Genomic DNA, 10,000 nt, shown 5'->3' on the forward strand with positions numbered 1-10,000 from the left:
CAGGATGACGAGCACGGATCACTGCATCATGGAAACATCTCGATACGGTGTTGACACTTGTCCTGCGAGGTCCAGGGAGTCTTTTTCTTCTTTTGTCTGCAGCACAAAGCTGCAGAGTAGCATCATTTGCTGAGGGTGCAGCTGTACTGCAAATGCAATGCCCTCTGTAGGTTCAGGCAGGAATTTGAATTTGGCCATGGTGATGGCAAAAGATCACCGACTCTTCAAAAAAGGCACTGTGGGATCATTAACGTCCACCAATGAATACTGGCAGACGGGACACCAAATTAACCTCCATGCGAGGGATGGCGCACACATTGATAAATCACCATGCCTGTGAAACATCAGATAACAGTTTATAGCTGGGTCGGAATTCAAACCCAGGCTAAACACCTGAAGGGCAGGGGTGCGTACCTCGAGGCCATCCTTTCAGCCAGTCCAGGTGGTGTGTTTTCAGTACTCTGGGAAGTTTGAAACCGATTGTGTGGATGGTTCATGAAAATGTATCGGTCCTGAGCGGGAGTCGTTATCCTGAGATGTCAACTTATTAAAGTATCTCTTACTGATCCAGTGGCTTGATAACATATTGTGAGGTTATAAACAGATCCTCCTCACATTAAATAGCCTTGCAATATGGCCAATGGAACACCCTGCTTGAAGGTGTCCAATGATTTAATTCCTCTTATTTTCTGACAGACGTGGCATTGTAATGGATTGTTAAGTGATGTAATCAGTGTTTTTTGATGATACACTTGTTGGTTTCATGGAAAGACTATTTCGACTTTGCTCAGAATACTTTGTGTCACCTCTAAGCAATAAGTAAGATCAATAAGGAACCCAAAGAGGTAAAAACCAAAGATGGAGTCATCAGGAGTAACCCGGAGAGGATTTGGGTTTCAGCCGCTACTCCACGACCCTCAAAAGCAGCTAAGTGAGCCTTGCAGAAAAATTTCTGCAAGAATTCACTTCTACTGAGAAAGATAGATAAGGAAAGAGAGAAATAGAGTGTAAAAGAGATGAATGAGAAGGAAAAAAGATCAATAATTGGAATAAACAGAGAATTGTGGAAAAAAAAAAAAACAGGAGAAAGAAGTGTGAAAGGAACAAAGAACAAAGATGTCGGGAAGAACTCGTACAGATAGATTTCAGCAGTTACTCCCCAGGCTCAAACGCAGCAACAAGTACGAGCTACCAAAACCGAGGGGTGCATGAGTTGCACATACTTAACAATTACTTTATGTAGAAACGTGCAATCTGATGTTCTGCACATCCCTCGTGCCAGAAAGGAACTTGGAATGAATGCTGGAACAATCATTCAACAATTCCATTATCAATGCTACATTTTGGTTTGTGTGTGTATGAGTGTGTGTGCGTGTGTGTGCGTGTGTGTGCATATGTATGTGTGTGTGCATGTGTATGTGTGTTGTTGGTTATTATCTCCATATACAAGGTTCATACAGTGGAACAGAGCCCTCTCAGGTCTCAAAGTATCTATATTTGTGTATACATGAGTGTTAGCGTGTGTGGGTGTCTCCACAACTCCAAAGCCAAGAAACCAAGCAGCCCCAAGCTTTGCATGCTGAGTAAGGGAACCCCAAGGGAGTAAATGAGTGAAAACTGGGTGTTTGGGTTAATTTAATAACTCGTTTTGAAGATAATTAACGGCTTTATTTAATTATCCTTTATCAAGGCTTCATCCTTAATGAACTCTTTGGATCAGCCCGCTCTCCCTCAAGGGGCTGTCACACCTTGACGTTTTAGCCAGCGTATGGCAAGGTATCAAAATGTGTGTAAAACGCTGGCGTACGCTGAACTATTGATGTTTTTTAAAGTTTTGGGCGTATTCATAACGAGTTGGACGTATGCATAACGTATTAGTAACGTACACAGAACGTTTCAATCACATATAGATAACTTATACCAACGAATGCTGAGCGTGTTGTCGGCGTTCACAACCTATGCCCAACGATAATCTAACTTATACATAGCACGTGGCAGTGTATCGCCGAAGATCACGTGGCATAGGCCATCCATAGGCTGCGGCGAGACGAATCAAATCATAACCGCACTCGACATCGAAGTGTGAAGCCGCTGTCACACCTTGACGTTTTAGCCAGCGTGTGCCGACGTATGAAAAATTTGCGGAACCAAGCTGGCACACGTCGAATAGGTTATGGGTAAGTTTTGTATACGTCGTAGTACGCTGCCATACGTCATAGTACGCTGGCATACATCCTAGTACGCCAAGTACGTCGACAAATTTTCAGCATGTTGAAAATTTCTCGACGTACTCAGCGGATGACACACGTTCCGCATATGCTGGCTATAAGTTGTAGGCACGTTACACGATCGTTGACACACGTCGACACACATTACTTGTAAGTTACTCATAAGTCGAAACACGTCAAGGTAATGGTTAGCGTAAGTGTTCCAGACTCCCTGTTTTTTTTTTGTTTTTTTTTTCTTCGGTATGACGGTGATGTTGTCACTTCGATTTATAGTGTGGTTATGATTTAAATCGTTGAGCGGCAGCCTATTAATTATATTATATTATAACCGCACTAGAATGCGGTTATAAGCTATGCGGTTATATATAAATGCGATAAGCTCTGGAATTTTGTTAACCTCAGCCGAATTTCAATGTTTAAACTATGGAATTGACCTCAGCAGCAGTTCTGACTGTTTAAAAAAAGTGTTTATTTGTCCAATTCAAACAGTAGTTGACACACCAGATGTCTTCAGATGGTGTTTCATATAACCGTGCTATCTTGGCCAGCGATTAGCAATCGGTTATACCAAACATGCCAATGTTCATGGGTTAGCGGTAATGCCCCAGTACGCTGCCTTCCCTTCCCCTCCTGCTCCCTTTTCTTTCCCTCTCCTCATGCTGCCTTCCCTTTCCCTCTCCTCATGCTGCCTTCCTACCATTCACGATGCCTTCCTTCTTCCTTCCCCTCACACCCTTTCCCTCCTCTTGTGCTGCCTTCCTTTCCACTCCCCTCACACTGCCTTCACCTATTCACGCAACCTTCCTTCCCCACCCCTCCTCACTCTCCCCTCTTCCTTACTCCACCCACACCCCCCCTCCTTTAGTTTTTCCATCAGCTTATACATTGATGGCTTTGTCCTGTATATTATAGATGTCCAAACTCCTCTTTGAGCCTTATGTCAAAGTAGGGACAAAAAACCCAATGAAGGAAAATTCCCTCAACAACTATGAATTTGTTTAAATGACTAAATAAATAAATGACTTCTTTAACAGACTCAATGAATCCCACAGTATTTTGGGGTCGGTCAGAGACCGATTGTGGTCCAAGTCTTTTACGAACCGATAGGCTCGGCCTGATGTTCCCTGAAGGTGTTTTGCGCAGGAATTTGCAATCTGTTCAGTGCACCTGAGATAATTCACTTACTCTTCATGAAATACACCAAGGGATATTTATCATCCACTAACGTCCAGAGCTGACAAACTGTTCCTCCACCCCAACATCCTTTGGATGAATGACACACATATTGATGCCTCGCCCTGCATACGAGACACCAGGGACGATAGTCCGTAGCTGGGATGAGAATCAAACCAAGGCGAGAAAGCTCAAAGGTGAGTGTTAAAAACATTTGAGCTGTCCTTCCCGTCCTCATCCACAGCAAAAGCCCAAGTCACATTCGGAACAACTTCATGACGAAGCCACAATAAAACTTTCATTTCACCAGACTACGTCGCTGCATTAAGGGATAACATATGCACAGAAAGATGATAACATATGCACAGAAATTGCAGGTGCGAGTGCAGCATGTAACACATCACAATGAAAGCAATGAGGCCAAGGAGAAGTCTTTGGCCAATTATTTAAAAAAAAAATCTATCCAAACAGCGAGTTTACCGAATTCTGCTTTGACCTTCAGATATGTGGCTATAATTGTCTAATTGCAGGGTAAGAATACAGAAAATACCTGTACAAGCTCTCCACTTGAGTACCATGTCAGTCATAACACACAATGAAACGTCTGGAACAATGCAAGAAAAACTTGCTGCGGAGCTTTGTGAAAATAACTACAATGAGCCAACTGGCATGCATTATAATTACAACGAAGGTGCTGGCAAAATCAAAACAAGCGCTGTTGCTAAACACAACACAGGTTTATTAAAGGTTCAAATACGAAAACTCGACTCAAAATTCGAATGAGACTGCTTATCTGTTTTCATATACAGTAGTTTGTGCAGGTCGAGCAAAGGGCTCTGCAGTAGTTATACACGAGAAATAGTGGGGCAACTTAGCTAAATATAGCATAACAATTGTGCATTTTGTGAGGAAAGCACCAAATTTGGCACACTAGTAGCCTATCATATTATGAACAGATTTGGATATTGGGCCATCTCAAAATTTTGATGGCAGTGGAAAATGGCTGCCACAGCCATCAGCGGCTGAATTTGAGACGGCCCAATATCCAAATCTGTTCATAATATATTAGGCTACTAGTGTGCCAAATTTGGTGCTTTCCTCACAAAATGCACAATTTTTATGCTAAGTTGCCCCACTAAAATGGTCGTAATGAAGCAGGATATAGTTACTCAACCCTCACTGATAATGTTTAGATTTGGGTCAAAGTTCCAAAACCTACTTTTTGCAAAAAGATGAAGCAGGCAATACTCTCCACATATTTGTATGGAAGTTTCCCGAAGACTCTCTTGACTTCAGAAGTGTAGCTTTGGGACACGTGACATGAGCAATGGGATATTTATTGAGAAATGAAGAAACGTGTTGTGGGTGTTTGGACAATGAAAGCACGACTTTGAAGCATATAAGTATTATGTACAGGCAAAGACAATGCCTGGCAGGATGGCTGTCTAACTCGGGTTCGATTCCCGATCTGACTCTAAACGGTCGGAGTGGTGTTTCACCTGCAGGACGTGACATCAGAAAGTGCTCCATCCTTCGGATGGATGTTAAGCCAGATGTCTCGTCTGTTAGCATTAGAAGGTGAATGTTGAAGATCCCACAGTATTCCTGTTTAAGAGTCAGCTAGTTATTTTCAGCAGTCTGAACAAATTGCAAATTCCTGTCCATATCACCTTCAGTTGAACGTCAGGCCAGGCTAGCCAGTTCGTGAAAGACTTGGAAGAAAACCACTCCAAGGCCGACCCAACAAGAATGTGGGAATAATTGGGGCCATTAGAAGAAGTAATAGGGTAGACTCGCAAACACAATCATCTGCTTGCTTATAACATCACTGATAGCATCACTAATACCATTTAGTGACACATGTTATCCAGTATAATATTCTCTGCCAGTATGTCATTCTGAAGTTCTGTCTGTCTATCTGTCTGTCTGCCTGTCTGTCTCGGTTGGAGCATGGCATACTGGCCTGACTCCACGTACAATTGTAAACTGAGAAAAATCAAATTATATATCCGCCATTTTGGTCACTACTTACAGGCCTCATGCTTCAGGCCTAGGGCCTTAGACTTGAGGCCTCTGATGTACATTTAAAAACTGAACAATGCGTCATCTATCATTAAAGAAAAGCACATTTTGATTACAATCCATGCATAGGAAATGAGGTACAGCCTGTTATTTTCGAGAGCAATCAAAACAATGATCTATTGTCTATAAAGTGCCCAAATGCAAACGTCCCACACTCAAGAGGACTTCTGAGTTTATACACATTTAAATTCTGAACAACACATCGTCTACCATGAAAGAAAGGTACGTTTTGATTACAACCCATGCAGAGGAAAGAAAATTAGTCATGATTCATATTTCAAATCTTTAATTAAAAAAATAAAAAAACTCCAACCTGTCCTTTTGAGAGCATTTGATGCGACACACCAGTGATAAAAAAAATGGAAGGTTGTTTTCCGTGACTTTGGTTTTCTCCTGAATTTTCAGGACTGAAGAGTCTGCAAATACAGGATTTATAAACAAACTGTATTTCACATGTGCAAGGACAATGTATTCACATATTACCTAAAGTTAATAAATTGCATCATTTCTGGATCTGGCGAATCACCAGCACCCATTTTGGAAAACTCGACGTCAACATGTTCGAATGTCATACATGTCTATGCCATGGATTTCCCACGGGTGCTGGCCTACTAGTTTTGTCATATTGTTGGCCTCGACTGCAACAAAAACGATTTTCTTCACATCACATTGGAATGCAAACACAGTGCAATGAAACGATACAACATGTCGATCACCCTGACAGATGGACCATTTTAACTTCGACCAGTCCTTTGAATTATAATGACTGACAACATCGAGCTTGCTGTATTTAAAAAAAAAAGCTAAGATGGCTGTCTTGCCCCCAATGTGGATGTGCGTAAGATATCTCAGCTCAGGGTGTCTTTCAAAAGATTTGACTTTTGAGCTCGTGCTTTGGCTTAATTCCAAATTGCATGTTAAAATGAGTAAAGGGTTGACCACCTTACCTCATGAGGACCATTGCGAGGATGTAACCATCATGATGGCTTCACGAGTTTCCATGAATGCTGAGCATCACTCAGTTATAAGATCAGACGTGGGTGCATAAACGTCTTCAGTGTAAAATATTAGGAATTCAGTTCCCAACAAACAACTGAAGCTTCAACATGATTGTTGAAAAGAAAACTCAAGAAAAACAAACATTGTCAAAATCGATCTGCACATAATGGCGTCATGAAGAGGGGCACGTGCAAGTCTGGAGTTTCAGGTTTAAATGTGATCCGAAGAGAATCAGCTCACTGTAAAACCGACATTTAAACCACCTGTCTGTTCACCACTGAAGGCCAAAATCAACTTTACTCATTCGGCAGTGAAGTATATTTGCATATTTTGCTTTGTGGTTTTGGTGGAGAGTGAAACAAAATCGGAAAGTATCATTTAAAATGTTTTCTTTGCATGATCTCATTAAAAAAGGCGGTTTTGAAACTATAATCATAGCCAAATAGAGGGATGGTGAAGGTATTCAAAATATAGTAAACGTCACATTAGATGAAAAAAAAAGTACAGCGGCACTCAATAGAGCACATACCTCCGCCAGGCAGATCAGTTAACCTTTTGTATCCCATTGAGAGGAAGAATCTGGATTCAGACCTGAACCCAAATTGAACAACTTTTTGAGATATCGTGCTATACCGTATATCATTTTTGGCCCTCTCTCAAATGGGAACAATCACTTGAAGAAACTAAAGTACCCGGATCTTCAAAATGTCATCAATTTATGCTTGTGTCACACCCAATCTGTCTACCAAGTTTCGGCCAAATCCGGCGATAACTTTTTGAGATAGCATGCTCATCAGACAGACAAAAAGACAACAGCGGTGAATATATAACCTCCGTCCACCTTTAGTGGCAGAGGGAACAATTATGTTTGTTTTGGGGGGGGGGGGGGGTTAAAGAAAAAAAACAAAAATCAGTTATTGCGAAGTTGATTTGATAACAACACCTTTTTTTGGAACCTAACCAAACCTAACAGGAACCTTACCCCCATTAAAAATTGCCCTGAAACATGAAAGAGTCAACTGCGGAGTCCAAACAAACACAATGTATACACCGTAGATCACATCATATGGGGGGGAAGTCTTATGACTTGAAGGTAAAAAGTGAGCTCGTTGATCGAGAGAGGGAGGATATAGGATTCCATGGGCTGGCCGAGAAGTAAGCACACTCACCTCGAAGCTACTAGCCTGGGTTTGAATCCTGACCAAGCTAAAAACTGTCATCCAAATATTTCAGAGGCAGGGTGATTCATTAATGTGTATGCCGTCCTTTGAATGGACGTTAAACTGAGCGACCCGTCTGCTGACATTAGTTGGTGGATATTAAAGATCCTACGGTGTCCTTCATTAAAGACTAGGCAAGCTATCACCAGGTAAGGTCAGGTATGGGAGCATGCGCCAGAGCAGCGCGTTGATGCGTCCACTTTCGACCGGTACTCCAGGGGCCTCCGTCTGGCCGTCCCCCTGGCAGATGCCTGGTCCATCCCAATCTCCTTGAGATGCTGATCAACCTGCTGCAAGCACGAGGCACGTGGTTGGCCCGTTCGCCTCCTCCACTCATGAGACTCCCTCACTGAGAGAATCTGGTGAGCAGGATCAGCGTCAGGAAAACGAGCCACATATCCATACAGTCACAGCTGACGCTCACGGACTATGCAGGTAACAAATCTCATTTGAGTCTCTCTCAGCAACCGCTCCTTGGACACAAAGTCGGACCAGCGATAGCCAAGAATTCTCCGAAGAGACCTGGTACCAAAGGAATTAAGTCTCTGTCTCAGATCCTTGGTCAAAGTCCAAGTCTCACATCCATAGAGCAAGACTGGAAGCACCAAGGACCTGAAGACTCGGACTTTCGTCCTCCCGCACAGGTACCGGCAGCGCCACACCCCATGATCCAGTGAATCCATGGCTCCCCAGGCTCGACCCAGACGTCTGTTGACTTCTAACTCACAGCCAGCAGAGACATGAATATCACTGCCGAGGTGAGTGAATCTCTCCACGACCTCAACATCCACACCACAAACAATGAACAATATCACCAGCACCATGAACAAATGACAAATTCCTGCCCTAACTACTGCTGGGAAGGAAATGGCAAACCACCCAGTATAACCCTTGCCAAGGAAGTGCTTTGGCAGCACCGACGCTCTGTAACAGAGCATGGTACATCACAATCACAATAGAATTACATTGGTGGTCACGTGCTGACTGTGCATTAGTGGAGGAAGTCATAAAGTCGGGTGTGAAGCGATTCCACTGCCGTGCCTCCCACCACACGCCATGAAACTTCATCGCAAACGTGAAGCAACTGATGTGGGGCATATCACTGTATATTTCTAGCTTTGCCCAGGAGCACGATATTTATCTTTCTGAAACATTATACATCCCCTTGCAGCATGGATACACACCACCCCAGAACTCATGTTACATCAGCTAGTACATTATCTGACGTCACCTGCAGCACGCGTGACGTGACCCCCCCCCATTGAGCATGTTATAGCACACCAGAGGAGCTGTTACATAAATACACGACCTTGTAACACGTGACACCTGACCGCGTGTGTTGTTCGGTGACTACGCAACACGTAGTATGTCACTCGATCGCAAAAATAACTTTGATGCATCGAGGATTGTATCTTGGGCACTTATTAGCTATTCACTATTTGTCGATGTTGGAACATTGGAACAATGTGTACACTTGTGAACGAACTGCAACTCAACTGATATCCTATCAATCAGGAGATTGGATAGGATATCAGTGTTCCAGGGCCGAGAGGATGGATTAGATGAGGATCGCTCTCTCCAGGCAAACAAACTCAGGAACTCTCTCAAATTTAATTGTGAGCATTCTGCTCTTATTTTGAGCTGAAACTAAATATCATATCTGTCTCTCCTGGATTTTGTGGCATCGAAGACTCTCAATATTATTGGCATCTCCCAAGATGAGACCGAAGCACAAGACCTGTTGCTCTCGCATTGCCCGTTTTGAGACACAACTTGCTGTCTTTGTTTTTCACCAGTTTGCCAGCATTAGTTTGTGGACGTGGAATAACCGACCTTTGTGAAGAGTGGGTGGGCTATCGCCGGCACCATGGCGAAATTCCAAATTTCTGCCAAAACCACTGACAGGAAAGGAATGTCAAACCACGCAGTATAACCCTTCCAAGAAACTGCTTGACATTGGATCGGATATATATATATATATATATATATGTATATATATATATATATATATATATATATATATATATATATATATATATATATATATATATATACACATATACAGCTGTGGAAAAAAATTAGAGACCATTCCAATTTTTTTTTTAATCAGCATCTCGACATGTATGGCAGCCATTCCATTCCAGTGTCTGTTGATTTCCAACACAGGCACACCTCATTCTACTTCGTGAGGTACTGATTAGGTGATCACCTGAACCGAATCTTATTTAACAAGGAAAAGTATAAAAACCACTGCTGTGGTCATCACTATCCTCTTGCAATAGGACCAGCTGGATGGCA

The 10,000-nt window shown here is 42.6% G+C and overlaps 1 long non-coding RNA gene across 3 annotated transcripts in view; it reads right to left on the bottom strand.

Annotated features, from left to right (window-relative positions):
* The window catches only part of LOC147035301 (uncharacterized), a 67,525-nt gene that overhangs the window by 30,318 nt on the left and 27,207 nt on the right, over window positions 1–10,000 (bottom strand). For 2 of the 3 annotated variants that reach the window (XR_015062009.1, XR_015062019.1), the window contains exon 1: window positions 5,797–8,062. This is a non-coding gene — a long non-coding RNA (uncharacterized LOC147035301). Of the gene's footprint in view, window positions 1–5,796; window positions 8,063–10,000 lie in introns of those variants that run through there. The other variant, XR_015062015.1, reaches the window with a different exon arrangement.

The sequence above is a fragment of the Eptatretus burgeri genome, chromosome 1 (genome assembly GCF_056783735.1).
Source record: "Eptatretus burgeri isolate ZD-2024b chromosome 1, Ebu_testis_v1, whole genome shotgun sequence".
NCBI classification, from domain to species: Eukaryota; Metazoa; Chordata; class Myxini; order Myxiniformes; family Myxinidae; genus Eptatretus; species Eptatretus burgeri.